Source organism: Lynx canadensis, chromosome B4 (assembly GCF_007474595.2).
Source record: "Lynx canadensis isolate LIC74 chromosome B4, mLynCan4.pri.v2, whole genome shotgun sequence".
In the NCBI taxonomy this organism is placed as follows: Eukaryota; Metazoa; Chordata; class Mammalia; order Carnivora; family Felidae; genus Lynx; species Lynx canadensis.
In genome coordinates, this window is record NC_044309.1 from 126,576,730 (window position 1) to 126,594,949 (window position 18,220).

At 48.1% G+C, this 18,220-nt stretch overlaps 1 protein-coding gene across 1 annotated transcript in view; it reads left to right on the forward strand.

The window, feature by feature from the left end:
- BTBD11 (BTB domain containing 11) overlaps positions 1–18,220 on the forward strand; it is a 315,533-nt gene that overhangs the window by 218,492 nt on the left and 78,821 nt on the right. The gene's annotated exons all lie outside the window — the stretch shown is intronic.

The following is an 18,220-nucleotide window of genomic DNA, read 5'->3' on the forward strand; positions in this document are numbered from 1 at the left end:
GAAAAACCATGAGTAGAACCTGTGCACGGAGCATGTGTGCAGGGGCTCCCCCTTTAGGCACTCTGTGGTATTGCTACAGTTTAGGCTGGAGGGCTTAAGGGAAAAGGACAAGACCCTGACAAAGTGAGGGTTTTGTTAGCCGACTTACCTTTCCAGTTGTGTTTTTCTGAACCTGATATTTAAATTGGTAACAACTCAGACTAAATGTGTTAGATGCGTGATGTACATGAAGATGCCTGAATGTGTATCTTCCGTATAATTGTACTTCCACGCCTGTTGTGCTCTGGGTGGCCCTACGAGGAAGGACCAGTGGGCATTAATGTCACTCTTCAGATGAGAGAGAGATCTAAGGGCTAGATGACATCTTTGCCTCATCCATTCGCTGTGCACCCAGCTTCCATGCAGAACCAGCACCCACACCCCAGCCAAATCCAGACATCCTCCCCTGCTTGCCACCCTGCATTCCTCCAACTCAGAGAAAGGTGGCCCCCACATGCCTGGGCCTCCCTTCCTGGCCCAGGCTCATCCCTGGATTCGATGTGCTTTGGTTCCTCTGGTTGGTAATTTCTCTGCCTGCCCTGGGGCTGGCCCTAGAACTCAACCCCTTCACCTGCTGATTTAGAGAGACAGGCTGCAGGACCTCTCCTGAGGGGGGCTGGACAGGTTGTGGTAGGTAGGTAACAGACGCACCCAGTTTTCTTGCCACCTACGTGATTAGCATCCCTGAATGTTCTGCGAGTGTAGGCGTAGAGGGTCACCCTGGAGCACTGCCCCGTACAAGGAGTCCTTTCCTAAATAGTACCAGAGTCCAGCCTACGAAATAGCCCTTTTGCACTTCCTTTTGTTAAAATCAGAAGCTTCTTTTCTGGTTTCTGTCATCTCTCACTTCCAGATTCAGCAAAATGGAAAATTGGTAACGTTTAGTTAGAGAAGTAAATTGCACATATGTTTTCTTCTCATTATGTGGAGGTCCCATAAATCTGCTAAAAGGCCAAATGGTTGTTTTGTGTGGGCACCAAAAGTGCCTCTTTTTACCCTAGTCTCTTCCTTGATTTTTAAGGCTCTCTGGGAATTTCCCTTTTCTTTTCTTCCTTTCCCCATGTTCCTTTTCTATTTTCTTTTTACCGGGAAATTCCTATTTCCATCCCCTACCTTTTCAAAGGACCTCCCCATTCTACATGGTGACACTCTCTTTTTTTCTTTATTATTCCAGTTATTCCTGGGGCTTTGGTATAATCTGAGACAGATGATGTTCTATCTAATAATAATTTTTAAGTAATCTAACTCAGAAAAGGATTTGAGCTAGACTCACAGTGTGAGTTAGACATAACAGAACCACAAAACAAGGATAGCGATACAAAAAAAAAATGTATGTCGTTAACACTAAAGAACACCTCTATACCGGAAAATCTCTCCTAAGGTTTATTACTGCAATTGAGTGCAAAACTCAGCTTTGAGTTTCCTGGCCTCCAAGGCAAAAAAAGGAAACATGCATTATAAAGCTCTCATCATCTAATTTAAACACACACACACACACACACACACACACCATAATCTTTACCATAAAAACTGTTCACAGAAGAATTATTTCTGACTTTAGCACATTCTATCCAAGGCTAATAATACTCTTAGATCTTTCTGGTGATCTGAGTCAGTCACCTGGGATTTTTTTTTTAAACACTCTGTCTCTGTAACAAGGTCTACACCTAGGTTACATCTAGGGAAATTATTGACTCTTCTCAGGTCAGTCAGGGTCTTTTCGAGTCACATGGTCAATTTGTAAATAATAGCACTCATTATATAAAGTGCCCTCCACCCCACCCCAGAAAGCCAGTATGAAATCATGACCTTTTCCTTAAGGAAAAGGAGATCTTAGAGTTCATTTGGCCTAGCTTCTTCAGTTCCCAGATGAGGAACTGATGCTTCTCAATGTTCGGTAACTTAGTGCCTCACTGTTCTTTGGAGAACCCATATAATGACAAAGCTCGTGTACTTTGGATTCTTGCAGACTTGAGATCAAATCTCTGGCCCAGTAGCTACAGTATCCTATCTCCCATCTAAATATGCTATATAAGTTACTTAGCTTCTGAAGTTTCTAAGCCTCAGTTTGCTCCTCTATAAATAGGGATGATAATAATAATTACCTTCCAAGGCTGTTTTGATAATTAAATGCAATAATATATGTTTAAGCTTTTTGCACAGAGCGTGACACATTGTAAACACTCAAGAAATGGTGGGTGCTGTAAAATCCTGAGAATGATGATGATGACGTAGACCATGATAATGGAAAACCTGGATCAAAACTTAGGTTGCCTAATATCTACTGTAGCCCTCTTTCCATTACCCCCTTATACCAGGATTCCTATCTGAAATTATATGCCGACCTGAACCACATCCCTTAGAACTGCACTACCCAACAGGGTAGCTGCTAACCATCAGTGGCTATTTACAGTTAGATTAATTAAAAATAAATATCATTAGGGGCGACTGGGTGGCTTAGTCAGTTAAGTTAATGACTTCGGCTCAGGTGACGATCTTGTGGTTTGTGAGTTTGAGCCCCACGTCGGGCTCTGTGCTGACAGCTCAGAGCCTGGAGCCTCTGCTTCGGATTCTCTGTCTCCCTCTCTGCCCCTCCTCCGCTCATGCTCTGTTGCCTCTCTCTCTCAAGAATAAATTAAAAAATTAAAATATAAATACATACAGAAATAAATATCATTAGGATTTTAGCTGCTCAGTCACACCAGCCCCATTCCCAGTGTTCAGTAGCCATGTGTGGTCTGTGGCTATTGTATTGGATGATACAGATACAGGACATTTGCATCATAGCAGATAGTTCTACTGGAAGCTGCCTTCACGGCTCCCCCCACCCCCCAGCAACTTCCTGATGTCAGTATTTTGTTATTTATGTATTTATTTCAAAATATTACACTATTCTTCTAAGCTACGTGAGAAGGTTCTCTTAACTCTACTGGTGAGTTCCCTGGAGGCCCACAGAGCCTCAAGGGGAGACAAGTCACAGCTGGTCCAAAACACGCTTCTGACTCAGTCACTCTATGGTGGCCCAGAAGACCCGCAGAATCAGCTGTCTTAAGTCTGTTTCCATAGGGTTCGGATTGATCAGGGCTGGAGTACGAATTTAATCCGTCTTGTCATACTGCCAAATGCAGGGTAATAGGAGTTCAAAGGGTTTATTACAAGAGCACAAGAATATCGTTTTCTCAAAGCCACAGCCCGGTGGCACAGACACCAAGGAGGGCATAGGGGAGCCTCTGGGCCATGCTCGGTCTCGCCCTTTTATCCTCCTTTTTTGTAAGGAAGAAAGAGATTCCGCGTGGTGTTTCAAAATTGATCTGTTATTGGAATACTGTTCAGCCATGAGAAAAATAAAGAAAATCCTTCCATTTACAACAACATGGATGGACCTTGAAGGCATTATCCTGAGTGAAATAAGTCAGACAGAGAAATACTGTATGATCTCGCATATGTGTGGAATCTAAAAAAGCTGAACTGATAGAATAGAACGGTGGTTGTCAGGGGTGGGGAGGTGGGGGCACGTGGAGAAAGGCTGGTCAAAGGGTGCAAGCTTCAGCTAGAAGATGTGTAAGTTCTGAGAATCTCATAATGTACAACACAGCGACTATAGTTAACCATACTGTCTTACATATTTGAAGGTGGCTGAGAGAGTAGATCTGATGTGTGAACTAACCCTACCCTGGTAATCACTTTGCAATACATATGTATCCAATCATCCCACTGTACACCCCACATTGACACAATGTCACATGTCAATTACATCTCAATAAAGCTGGGGGGGGGGAATAGCTAAAATAAAATAAACCTGATTTCTTAATTTTAAATGTGTGATGTTTCCTTGCCGGAGAACGTTTGCAAGGATCAAGACTTTGATATATGTTTCTGACTTCAAGAGCATCTGTGTTATTATTTTTATTGGTTACGTTAATTATAATGAGCTCAAAGCCATTGTCAGTATATTTTCACAAGGTTAATAAACTCAATTTCCTATGACATAGTTTACAGCTTTAAATGAACAAACAATTCATTGTAACAAGTATTTTGATACATGTGGTTTCTGGGAACAGATAGTTTCACGTTTCCAAGTTTGTAGTCTTCAGACGATAACTATTAAAAGGAAAAGTTGGAGTGCCCGAGTGGCTCAGTCGGTTAAGCATCTGATTGTTGATTTTGGCTCAGGTCATGATCTCACGGTTCATGGGCTCAAGCCCTGCATCAGGCTCTGTGCTGACAGCTCAGATCCTGGAGCCTGCTTCAGATTCTGTGTCTCCCTCTCTCTCTGCCCCTCCCCTGCTCTCTCTGTCTGTCTGTCTGTCTGTCTCTCTCTCTCTCTCTCTCAAAAAATAAACATTAAACAGTATGGGAAATGATATTAGTGTCAGAATTAGATTTGGCTATGAGTGATAGAAAACCCACATAGCAGGCATTTAACAAGATAAGAGTTTATTTCTCATATAAAAAAGTCTGGAAGGAAGAATCCAGGACCAGGTGTGGCCACCTAAGCAAATGTCAGAAATCCAAGTGCTTCTGGGTTTTCTGCTCTGTCATCATCTACATGTGGCTTCCACCTCCTTGTCCAGTTTTTCTGATTTAGCAACAGCCATCGTGTCTACGTTCTTGCCAGCAGAATGGACATAGACCAGAGAACACTGGGCTTCCTCCTTTTAGGGACCTTTCTAGAAGTTTCACAAGAAACTTCTGGTTAGGGGCACCTGGGTGGCTCAGCAGGTTAAGCATCCGACTCTTGATCTCAGCTCAAGTCATGATCTCACAGTTTGTGGGATCAAATCCCACATCGGGCTCTGCACTGACAGAATGGAACCTGCTTGGGATTCTCTCTCTCTCTCTCTCTCTCTCTCTCTCTCTCCCTCTCCCCCCCCCCACTTGTGCGCACTCTTTCTCTCTCTCTCTCTCAAAATAAATAAATTAAAAATTAAAAATAATCTTTATTCTTCCAAATCTTAACAAAAAGAAAGAAAGAAACTTCTGCTTATATTATCATAAGAACCAGTCCCCTAGCTACAAGGGAGACTGAAAAATGTGTGCCAGGTGGTTATGAGCCCAGTTAACTAGTGGGGGGTTTTATTACTAAGGAAGAAGAAGAAAACACATATGGAGGGATACCCAATGGTCTCTACCAGAGTATAAAAATATTCTGTTAACTTTGTGAACAGTTACAGCGAACCTTTCATTTTGCATTCTCAGAGGTGTTTTTGTCGATCCATTCTTGACATTTCTTTTCAAATACTTTTCTGATTTTGTGTTTTTCCACTGCAGTTCTGGGGAAAAAGTAAAGTATTGGGAGTTTATACTTTTATTTCAGAAGTTACGAGGCCCTAGGTGGTGTTTCCCCCCATCTCTCCAGTGTGATCCTACCATCCCTCCCCTGCATTACTCTCTCTCCTTCATCTCAGCTCCAGCCACACCAAGCTGAATTCCCCGAAAGCACTATGCCCCAGCCTGCCACTGCGCCTTTGCACATGCTGTATCCTCTGCCTGGAATGATAGTATGTGTGGCTACTAGCCCTGGCTCTGGGTCTAACTGCCTACATATACACCCCAATACTGTTCCTTATACCTGTGTCCCCTTAGGCAAGCTGTATAACCTCTCTGTGCTTGTTTAAGTATCTGCAGAATGAGGATAATAATAGTACTTACTTTACAGTTCTTGTCCTTATCAAATGAGCCAATGAAAGACAAATGGTCAAAACCATGCCTCACATATGAGCCTTTAATAACAGCTGACTTTGTTGAGCATTTACTATGTGCTAAGCACCTTACAGAGATTCTCTTAATCTTCCACAACAATCCCGTGGAGTGGCCTTGCTATTTCTCCCATTTTACATACAAGGAAGCTGAGGCACAGAGAAGTTCCGTAACTTGCCCAAGTCCCACAGCTAGCTAGTGATGGAGCCTGGGCTCCAACATAGGGCCTTCTGTCTTTAGAACGGGTGCCCTTCCCACCACACCAGCGCCACATATAAAGGTCTCCCTCGTAAGGCTGTGTGCTTCCCTTTACAGATTTTCATGATAATCCTTTTGGAAGCAGGGGCAGGCCCAGGTGATCCCTGTGGGCCCATCCCTGGCCTTTGCCTCTCAGCCTGCCACAGCCCAAGCCCTGCCCTTTTAGGCTTCTGGAACCACTGCCCCTGGGATGTGAGTCCCTGTATCATTTGCCACCTCCCAAATGTTTATCTGTTGTGCCCAAGGCTGTGAGGAAGGTTCTGTGGCACCTCAAACAGCCTGTGGCTTCCCCTCTTCTGAAGCCCCGGCTCCCCTCCCAGGCCATTTATATCCCAGGCCCTGCCATCATCCCAGCCACTTGAGATTAGGTTCCCACCACAGAGGCTCTGCGCCCCTAAGCCAGGCCTGGCCTCGGTGCGGCCAGCAGCCCAGAGTGGGGAGGTCCAGGCTGGTCTGTTGGTCCCTGCGTGGTGTGTGAGGAAGGACTTCGGGGCTGCCATGCATCTTGCAGCTCAGAGCTGGCATCCTCTAGACCTGACGGTCTCCCTTTGAGCGGGCATCAGAACCCCTGCAGAGAACGAACCAGGCAGATGCCCAGGGTGCTTGTCTCAACAATGGCCCTCATCTCTGCAACCTGTATTTTACAAAGAAAAAGGGTCTTTGCAGATGTGATTTAGTCTTGGGTGCTAACAGTGGGGAAATAATCCTGGATTATCTGGGTGGGCCTTGAATCCAATCCCACGTGTCCTTAGAAGAGAGAGAGATTTGACACCCACCCCAGAGGAGGAGATGATGTAAACACAGAGGCAGAGATGGAGAGATATAGCCGCAAGCCAAGGAGCGCTGGGGACCGCCAAAAGCTGGAAGAGGCAAGGAATGAGCTTTCCCCTAGATCCTCTGGACGGAGCACAGTTGTGCTGGAACCTTGGTTTTAGACTTCTGGCCCCGGACATGGTGAGAGAATACACTTCTGTTGTTTAAGCCACCGAGTTTGTGGTACTCTGTTACAGCACCCCCAGGAAACCAACGCACCCTGCAATCAGGCAGGAAGGCAGGAATATGCATTTTAATCCGTTCCCCGGGTGATTTTGAGGCCCCCGCCACCACCGAGATGCAGCACTAGACGGAGAGTGCAGACTGAAATTCCGGAAGAGCTGTAATTCCTCCTCTCCCCCATTTTTGCTCCTCTCCTGTTCAAACGGTGGGAGACGGGAGCATGTTGGATGCTTAGATGCAGGTGGGAAAGTGCAGAGGAGTGGGGGGTGGCGCTGAGTTAGGGGGCAGGGAGGTACGTGATGGAGCTTCCTCCCCACGGGAAGCAGAGGGAGGCAGGCAGAGGAGAAAACTTCCTCCCCAGGATGGGAGGGGAGCTGAAAGCGGGGCGAGGGTGCAGGGAGGGGACAGTTGTTACTCATATATCATATTTGCTCTGCCTGAACCTGCTGGTACCTCAACCCTCCATTTGCAGCCCTCCAGCCCCCTACATCACCTGCTTCAGAATATGTGACAGGAAAGCCAAAGAAGGTTCCAAGGTCAGCCACAGGGGCCTGTTGGCATGATTAGCAGAGGTCAGCCTCCTCACTCAAGGACCCTTGGCCCTTGCCCCATGTCGGGGAATTTATATAATCACCCCTTGATGGGGCTGACTTCCACACTCAAAGGGCTTGTCCTTTGGGTGTGAAATGGCTTGCTCTTCCCGAAAAGCATAATCCTACCCATGATGCCTTTGTTTCACAGCCCCCAGGCAATGTGTCTACACACTCGGGTGTTGGGAAGCAGTCTTCTGTGGGACCCAGCACCCAAGCTTCCTCCCTGCCCTGGTGATTGTGGGTGAGGGTGAAGGGGTTCCCCCATCAGCACAGAAGGAGGAGGCTGCAGGTCTGCTCAGGTCTGAAAGCAGTTAGGGGGCAGAACCCCCTGGTGGTCGGAGGTCAGCCTTTTTCTCTTAAGGCCTCCAGCCGATTGGATGAGGCCCACCCACTTTAGGAAGATAATCCGCTTTACTCAAAGTCCACCCATCTAAATGTTAATCTCGTCTTAAAAAAAAATACCTTCGTGGCAACATCCAGACTAGGCTTGACCACATATCGGGGTACTGTGACCTAGCCACGTTGACATGTAAAATTAATCATCATAAGATATATTCTTTTGAATAAGAATACACACATAGGATACATTCCCAGGATGATGATAAACACTGTCATGAATACAAAATTCCTATCAGACAGTGGGATGGGCATTTGGGTGAGAACAAACTCCCTGAGACTGAGAACTTTGGTTTAGTAAGACCGTTGGAAGACCAAAGGGGAATCCTGGTGGGAGGCAGAACCCACCTCCCAGGATAAGAGCAGAAATTGCCAGACACCTGCTCTCCCCGCCTCCCTGGCAGTTTGGCACAGGCTCATAAACTAGGCTCACACAGGCCTCAGGAGGTCTGGATCCAAAAGAGCTCCTTCTTCCCTTCCATTGTCTCCTGGGCCTCTACCCCCTTTTGCAAATGACTCACTTCTGGACTCACTTTCTCCTCCTTAAACATGATAAGAGAATTCACCTTCCCTGGTTTCTGGCTTGAGTCATAATACTTCCCTCGGGCCTGGTTACTCGAAATGTGGTCCATACGCTGGCAGGTGCATCATCGCCTGGGAGCTTGTTACAAACGCAGAATCTCAGGCTCTGCCCCAGACCCACTGAATCAGAATCTGCATTTTCACAAGATCCCAGGCGATTCATGTGCACGCTCATGTTCGAGAAGCACCGACCTAGAGCACCCCCTTGGCTTCTCCCACTCCAGACCCTCTGCCAGAACCACCCTCGGGGGCAGTGCAACTGTACTTTGCACAGTGGGACCCTGTCATTCTAGCAAATAAGCCATGGCCACCTCTGACCTCGGCGTCTTCCTAGCATTCGTGCCCACAATACACGGAGATCACAGTGAATATTGCTATGGAAACCAACCTTGGATGTTGTCTGCTATCAATTTTGCTGCTTTTCCTTCACTCCCTGCATCTCTGGAATTATGAGCTCCTAAATCACACTCGAACACCTAAATTTCTCTGCAGCCTGAGACTTAACAAATAACAAAGATGTAGAGTCAAGGCCACACAATGTATAAAGGAAAGGCCTAGCAACTGCAGAGGTTCGCCTTGATTTAAAAAGCAAAGACAGGGGCGCCTGGGTGGCGCAGTCGGTTAAGCGTCCGACTTCAGCCAGGTCACGATCTCGCGGTCCGTGAGTTCGAGCCCCGCGTCAGGCTCTGGGCTGATGGCTCGGAGCCTGGAGCCTGTTTCCGATTCTGTGTCTCCCTCTCTCTCTCTGCCCCTCCCCCGTTCATGCTCTGTCTCTCTCTGTCCCAAAAATAAATAAACGTTAAAAAGCAAAGACAGGAGTGGTGTAGCAAGGCTCTCCCTCCGCCAGCCCAGAGAACACTCGAGTGATGCTAAAAACCACGCCAGTGATGCTGATGAGTGAAGATGCCACCTGCTGAACATTGGTGCCAGGCTGTATACACCAATCCATTCAATTCTGATAGTGCCCTCTGTCTTAGTTTCCTGTGGCTGCTGTTAAAAAAAAAATTGCCACGGACGTGAAGACCCCAGACAATACAGATTTATTGTCTTACGGTTCAGGAGGTCAGAAGTATGAAATCTGACTCACTGGGCTAAAGTGAAGGTGTCAGCAGGGCTGGTACCTTCCAGAGGCTCCAGGGGAGGATCACTTGGCCTGTTCTAGCTTCAGAAGGGCGCCTGCATTCCGTGGCTCATGGCCCCTTTCCTCCATTCATCCAGTAACTTCTCACGTCCTCACATCTCCTACTCCCTTCTAGTTTTTAAGAAATGTTTATTTATTTATTTTGAGAGAGAGAGAGAGAGAGAGAGAGAGAGAGTTAGAGCAGGGGAGGGGCAGAGAGATGGAGGCAGAGAATCCCAAGCAGGCTTCACATTGTCAGTGTGGAGCCGGACACGGAGTTTGAACTCGGGAACCGTGAGATCATGACCTGAGCCAAAACCAAGAGTAGACGCATAACCCACCCAGGTGTCCTATTCTCCCTTCTTTGACCTTCTCTCCTCTCTCTGCTAAGGACTTGTGATTGCATTTAGGGCCCACCTGGATGATTCCAGGTAGCCTTTTCTTCTCAAAATCCTTAACTTATAATCACATGTGCAAAGACAATTTTGCCAGATAAGGTGACATTGACGAGTTCTAGGCATTAGGAGGGAGACGTCTTTGGGGGGATTATGCAACCCACCACACCCTGTTGAGCAGCTACTGTTATTATCCCCATTTTCCCATGAGAGAACTCAGGCACAACAATTGAAACACCTTGTTCAAGGTCACACAGCCAGAAGGTGGAGCTGGAATCCAGCTCTGGGTCAGCTTCTCTCCAAAGCCCGAGGTTCTAATCCCAACCTCTGCCCTGAACGGCCTCCTGATGACTTTGAACTCACCCGCTGTCGTCAGTAGGTTCAAGGAAATGAACTGAAAACCGTCAGCTCTCTAAAGAGTTGGAGCTTCCAAGTGAAATTTGTCTACCACAGACCAAAACCTCAAGGGCAAGGCAGGACTTAAGTCAAACCACGGGTGTATTGGTCTTCTAGGGCTTCTGTAACAAATTAACACAGGCTAGGCGCCTTGAATAAAAGAAACTTATTTTCTCACAGTGCTGGAGGCTGGAAATCCAAGATCATGGTGTCAGCGGGTTTGATTTTTTTTTCCCCAAGGCCTCTCTCCTTGGCTTGCAGATGGCTGTCTCTTGCTACCTTTTTCACATCGTGCCCTGCTGTGCACACACACCCTTGGTGTCTCTCTGTGTCCTAATCTCCTCTTCTTTTAATTTTAAATTTGCTTATTTATTTTTAGAGAGAGAGCGCACATGCGAGCTGGGAGAGGCAGAGAGAGAGGGAGAGAGAGAATCCCAAGCAGGCCCCTCACTGCCAGCGTGGAGCCCGATGTGGGGCTCAAACCGATGAGCCATGAGATCATGCCCTGAGCCGAAATCAAGAGTTGGACACTTAACCAACTGAGCCACCCAGGTGTCCCCTAATCTCCTCCTCTTATGGGGATATCAGTCATACTGAATTAGGGCCCAGCCTAATGGCCTCATTTTAAAAATTGCATTCCGAGGTGCTGGGAATTAGGGCTTCAACATAAGCATTTGGAGGGGATACAGTGCAGCCCTTATGCAGAGGTATTCTCTGCCCTCAGAAACAAGGCAGTTTATGTGTCTGAGGTGAGTTCCAGAGCCCTGTGGACGCCTTCATTCTCAGCTTAAATGCTGGCGCTTCGTTCTTCATCACCCTGTTTCCGCACTAACCCACTGCAACCCTATCGGTCCCCCGGCTTTGTGATCCTATTGGTTTCCTATGGCTGCTGTAATGAGTCCCCACAAACCTGGTGGGTTAAAACAACACACATTTATTCTCCAGGTGTTAGCAGGGCTGTTCTCTTCCGGAAGCTCTGAGGGAAGAATCCCTTTCCTCACCTTTCCGGCTTCTAGAGCTACACCTCTTGGCTTGTGCCCCCGTCCTCTATCTTCAAAGCCCACAACAGAGCATCTTGCTTCAGTATCACCTGTGCCAAATCTCCCTGTTTCTCTTTTATAAGGACCCCGATGACTGCACGTAGAGCCCACCTGGATAATCCAGGGTACTCTTCCCTTTTCACAATCTTAACTGAATTACATCAGCAGTCTCTTTTGCCGTCAACATTCACAGGTTCCAGGGGATAGGACTTGATGTCTTGGGGGCTCTTATTCAGCCTACCACTGCGAGCCTTCCTCATTCATGTCCTGGCCACCCCTGTCATCCCTGGAGGGCCAGTATAGGAGATGATGCATGAGTGAAAGCCCTTGGTGAGCTGCAAAGGTTTTTTCCACCTCAGGGCCTTTGCACAGTTAATGCTGCCTGGAACATCCATGTCTTTACACACTCATTCACAGATGCCAATTCCTTCTTGTCTTTGAGGTTTTGTTACCTCCTCAGAGAGGCCTTCACATTGCTCCACCTAAACCCTGTTTATTCTCTGTCCCAGCACTGACACTGATCACAGTTTGTAGTTGCTTTATTACGTGTTGGTTTATATGTTCCTTATCTGTGTTATCCCTGTTATACTGTTAGTTCTGTGAGATCAAGGACCTGACAAGTCCTGTTCTCTGCTCTGTCTCCGGCTCCTGGAAGCGTGCCTGCAGCATGGGTGCTCTCTAAAGGATTGTTGGATGAATGAGTGACGTTAACAGAGGACATTTCATCAGTTACACACCCATGACATGGTTTGGGTTGTATTCTTTTTTTTTTTTTTTTTAATTTTCTTTTTTCAACCTTTATTTATTTTTGGGACAGAGAGAGACAGAGCATGAACGGGGGAGGGGCAGAGAGAGAGGGAGACACAGAATCGGAAACAGGCTCCAGGCTCTGAGCCATCAGCCCAGAGCCCGACGCGGGGCTCGAACTCACGGACCGCGAGATCGTGACCTGGCTGAAGTCGGACGCTTAACTGACTGCGCCACCCAGGCGCCCCGGTTTGGGTTGTATTCTTGACCTGATTCTTGAGGTACTGCCTCTGGGGATGCCTGTGGTTCAGTATTCCCCAAATGCAACCATGACCTCCTTGTGGGAGGGCCGTATTTTCTAATCTCTCCAAAGCTTTCTGTCCCCATCATTGAGATCTTCACGTGCTTCTGCCCATCTTCAGGGCGTCTTCCTCAGCCCCCAGGAAACTGGCTATATTTCAATATACTCCAAGAATTTTAGAGGAGGAAGGAACTGAATGAACAGACTCAGGGTCGGCCAACTATGACCCGCCATCTGATTTTGTGAAGAAAGTTTTCGTGGAACACAGCCAGGTTCTTTCACTGACGTATTGTCGGGGTCTGCTTTCACACTATAATGGCCGGGTTGAGTGGCTGAGTCGGAGACTCTATGGCCTACAAAGCCTAATATATTTCCTATCTGGCCTTGTGCAGAGAAGGTTTGCTGACTCCTGAAACAGACCATCTGATCCAAGCCCATCCGCTTTATCGATGAAAACACTGAGAACCTGTTTTCAGACCAGAGCCAGAATCCTGCCGTGGGCTTCTGGTAGATTCAGGGCTAGAATCCGGTTCTGCCGAACCCCAGACAAACCAGGCTCCTCCCACATACCCCACCATCCCCCTTAGCGCCCAGCCCCTCCCCGCCCAAACTCCCTTTCAAATCTCGGCGGTCACCCTCCTCACCAGCTTTCTCTTCAGTGTTTCAGAAAGGCCCCACCCATGTATCTTCTCCATCTCCCACCACTCGAATTGGGGCCCAACAACCTTCCTTAGCCGACTTGCTCTCTTGATGCTACAAGAAGCCCACCCCTAGGCTTTCTCTTCCCTTCTAGAATCCCTGGTCCCAACCCCACAGACCTTCTCTTCGAACACCGCAGCAAAGATTTCAATGGCCACTGCCCTGGTTGAGTTGACCGTGCCCTCCCTCTGTTCACCTCAGGCCACCCAGTTGGAGTTATCAAACCCCAGAAGGAGCTTATTTAGAATGCACGTGCCCAAAGTCAGAGAGGGAGGGAGCCAGACCATAGAGACTCTTAAAAACTGAGAATAAAATGAGGGTTGATGGGGGGTAGGATGGAGGGGACGGTGGGTGATGGGCATTGAGGAGGGCACCTTTCGGGATGAGCGCTGGGTGTTGTATGGAAACCGATTTGACAATAAATTTCATATTAAAAACAATAGAATGCACGTGCCCTGGAGCACCTGGGTGGCTCAGTCAGTTGGGCGTCTGACTTCAGCTCAGGTCATGATCTCACGTGAGTTCGTGGGTTTGAGCCCCGCGTCAGGCTCTGTGCCGACAGCTCTGAGCCTGGAGCCTGCTTCAGATCCTGTGTCTCCCTCTCCCTCTGCCCCTCCCCTGCTCATGCCCTGTCTCACTCTGTCTCTCAAAAATAAATAAATGTTAAAAAAAAAAAATTTAGAATGCACATGCCCAGACCCCACCCCAGACTTGTTAAACCAAAACTCTGGGGGTGAATCAAGGCCTGGGGAATTTTCAGACATACGCACAGTACCCCGTGATTCTGTTGTGGAGCACACAGTCTAAGATTAACCACTTCACTGAGCCATGGGCTTCACAAGCCTCCTGTAGGCTTTAGTCACTGGAGACAACTTCAGAACAAAGTCGGTAGTCAATGGAACACGGTTCTCTTCAAAAATACATCAGGAGAATGCAGCCTTTCTCCTTCCGTTTCCTGCATCCTCTCCTTAACTCAAGGCCCTAGAATTCTTTCCCGTCTCCAAACTCCTCCAAAAGAAACATCACGAAATAACACTTTTCCCCCCTCTGAGTAGACAGGATAAGAAGATTTTTAAATGAGTTGCTGGCAAAGAATTCATGTGCTTATAAACTATTGAGGTCAGGGTGACGGAGAGAGAGAAGGCAATGGTGAAAGGAGAATAGGTACAGAGAAAAGTCCAGAGCAGGCTGGAATCCTAGGGTTCAAGGTTTCTTCTTCTGGTGCTCGCCAGCTGTCTTGGTACAGGTGTTATTTTGAAGACAGCAGTGTCTCTTTCTCTCCTCTTCAGTATTCATCAGGAGCTGGCGGCGTGCCCTGGGCCTCGCACCTCACATAAAAGGCAGAAGCCGAAGGGCAGTCTGCAGTAGAGACGGGACGCAGCCCCCCAGGGGCTGAGAGTTCTGGGCTGCGCTTGGGGGGCACCGAGCAAAGGAAAGGCCAGATGGGATGGCGGCTGCCTTGGAAAAACAACCCAGAGGAGAGTTCTCTGAGCGCTCGGGGCTGGCTTCTACAGCGACGGAGACATGGTGACAAAAATAAGTCCGGCTCACCTGAAACAGTAGAATCCAATTCAATTCCAAGTCAGTGTGTGTTTATTGAGTGCCTGATTCAGTTTAGGTGATGGAGAGAACGAGAGAATGAGGGCGACAGCCTAAGCAGCGGGCTGACTCAGGCAGAAATTCCCTGGGAGACTGCCTCCCAGGTCCATGGGTCCAGAAACTCGATTGTATCCATTGTACCCGGTAGGAAATCGGTAAATCTTTGTCTGTCTGGTGAACAAGTATTTATTAAGTGCTTCCAGCCTGCCAGGGCCTTCCTGGGGCCGTGGCTGAATCAGTGAATCTAGCAGGCCCAGGTCCCTGCCCCCAATGGAGTTTACATTCTTCTACTGGGGCATCTGCAAGGCCAGTGGGTAAGGTCGGTGGAGTGGGGTCTATTATAGGAGGGGTCCACTGGGAGTGGATCATCAGGAGGAATGTTTAGGGTAGGGTAGGATTTGCTCTGTAGTTAGAAGGGTAAGTGGGGTGTGGATTTTTAAAAAGCTGGAGGCCTTACAGACAGGGGACTGAGCTGCGTGGCCGGAAATGAAAATGGTGTGCCATGGAAATTCCGTAACCAGATCAGCTCGTTCTTCTGGGGCAACAGGTGCATGCTGGTAACAGAGCACATGCTGGGAAGTTAGACAAGAGAATGTCAGTACCACATGGGGTTATGGCACACAGGCTGTGTACTCAGACATCTTGGCTCTAACTCCTAGCTCTCACACTTGCTAACCTTGTAATCAAAAGCATGCTACTTAACCTCAATAAACGTCATTCTCCTGATGGAGAAAATAGGCGTAGTCACAACTAGCTTATAGGTTGGTCCTAAGCATTTCAATGAGATCATGAATGGGATTAATTGAGAACGACTGTAAAAAGCTTAGCTGTTGAATGTTAACATTGGATATACAGCTTGCTTTCTAGCAAACTGGAACTCGCCACCAAAAACTTGGTAGGGAGCTCAGGATGCCTGTATACAGTGAGCAGTTTGTTGCCTTGGCAACCCTCCATTTATGACCCTCTTTCCACCCCGTGGCAGCCATGCTGGACTGAATGGCAGCACTGGGGTCAAGGTGAGGCAGGAGAGGTGCCTAGAACATATTTGCATGACCTGGCCTCCTTCAATTTTGCACCCTGAGTGCCCTGCTTGCCTCAGCCTAACCATGGTTCTGCCGAATACAGGAAACATTTTTGGTCTGCACGTTTGTGTGAAATCTGCATTTCTCAAAGTGTGTTCTTTGGTCTACTTAAATCAGCATCATAAGGGCTGCTTATTAAAATTATATTTGTGGGGGATGCCTGGGTGGCTCAGTCAGTTAAGCGTCCGACTTCGGCTCAGGTGTGACGATCTCATGGTTCATGAGTTTGAGCCCCGCGTCGGGCTCTGTGCTGACAGCTCAGAGCCTGGAGCCTGCTTCAGATTCTGTGTCTCCCTCTCTCTCTCTGCCCCTCCCCCACTTGCACTCTGTCTCTCTCTCTCAAAAATAAAAAATAAAAATAAAAAAATAAAAAATTATATTGGTGGACCTGACAAAATCAGCATCTCTGGAGATGAGGTGGGTGGGGCGGGTGTGCATTTTAACACACACACACACACGCACGCACACGCACATTCTCAGGCCCTCCACCAACCCTAGAGCAGAAGTTCTTTTTGTGTGTGTGTGTGATAATAATAGCATTATTTTATTTATTTTTTATTTTTTTATTTTTTAAAATTTACATCCAAATTAGTTAGCATATAGTGCAACAATGATTTCAGGAGTAGATTCCTTAATGCCCCTTACCCTCTTAGCCCATCCCCCCCTCCCACAACCCATCCAGCAACCCTCAGTTTGTTCTCCATATTTGAGTCTCTTCTGTTTTGTCCCCCTCCCTGTTTTTATGTTATTTTTGCTTCCCTTCCCTTGTGTTCATCTGTTCTGTGTCTTAAAGTCCTCATATGAGTGAAGTCCTATGATATTTGTCTTTCTCCGACTAATTTCACTTAGCATAATACCCTCCAGTTCCATCCATGTAGTTGCAAATGGCAAGATTTCATTCTTTTTGATTGCCGAGTAATACTCCATTGTGTGTGTGTGTGTGTGTGTGTGTGTGTGTGTGTGTGTGTGTGTGTGTATACCACATCTTCTTTATCCATTCATCCATCGATGGACATTTGGGCTCTTTCCATACTTTGGCTCTTGTTGATAGTGCTGCTATAAACATGGGGGTGCATGTGCCCCTTAGAAACAGCACACCTGTATCCCTTGGATAAATGCCTAGTAGTGCAGTTGCTGGGTCATAGAGCAGTTCTATTTTTAGCTTTTTGAGGAACCTCCATACTGTTTTCCAGAGTGGCTGCACCAGCTTGCATTCCTATAGAGCAGAAGTTCTTTGAGTGTGACCCCAGACCAGCAGTATCTACATCACACAGAAACTCATTAGAAATGCAGATTCTTGTCTACCTCCCCAAGCTACTGGATCAGACACCTTGTGGGTGGGGCCCAGCAATCTGTATTTTAACAAGCCCTCCAGATAATTTTGATGTGCAATGAAGTCACCCCTTGGGTGGGGGGGGGGGTAAAAACTGCCAGTATCCAGCCCCATCCTAGATGAATTCAATCAGAATCCCTGAGATAGGGCTCCCCGGCCAACCCAGCGATCCTGATGGGAGGACAGAGTTTGTAATCATCACTGGAAGAAACAGGAAGTTGGCACAAATGTATTACACTTACAAAGTACGGTCAGCCTGGGGCAGGGTCTCAGTTAATTCTTGCAACAAGCTGGCCCCTGCTGTGGTCTCCTTAGCTGGTGAGGAACCTGAGACTCCCGGAGCTTCAGGGGGTGTGGCCAGGCCCCCAGGCGCCGGCAGTTGTGCTGGCTGTGCTGGGCAGAGCCACCGGGCTCCGGGAAGACTGCGTGGGGTCTTGGATCTTTGCTGTTGGAAGCGTGGTGCTCAGGCAGAGCTGGGGCTGGGAGAGCTCCACGAGGGGAGCCAGGGGAGATGGGAGGGGAGATTTGGAGGACACCTTAGGGCCGGATCCAGAATGGGGAGTCCCAAGTACCAATAACCCCAGGCGTTTTTTGGGTTTTCTACTAAGTGCCAGCCCCTGTGCTTGGTGCTTTAAGTGAGCCATCTCCTGTGTGTTCACATGATCTCTGAGGGAGATAACACTCGCAGGATAGTCACACGGTATCCCTGTTTTGCAGATGAGGAAACTGAGGCCCAAAGACTCCGGAGAGTCTGCCCCGGGGTCGCCGGTGCGGTCACCCGTGCGATCAGGATGTCTCCAAAGGTCCTCCCACCACACGGGGATTCAGAGTCAGGGTCCCCAGGGAAAGCGGGGTGGGGGTGGGGGGGCTCAGGGGCGGGGGTGGGGGGTGGGGGCCGGCGAGCAGGAGGTGGGGCTGAGCCGGCAGCCCCCGCCACCCGGCCG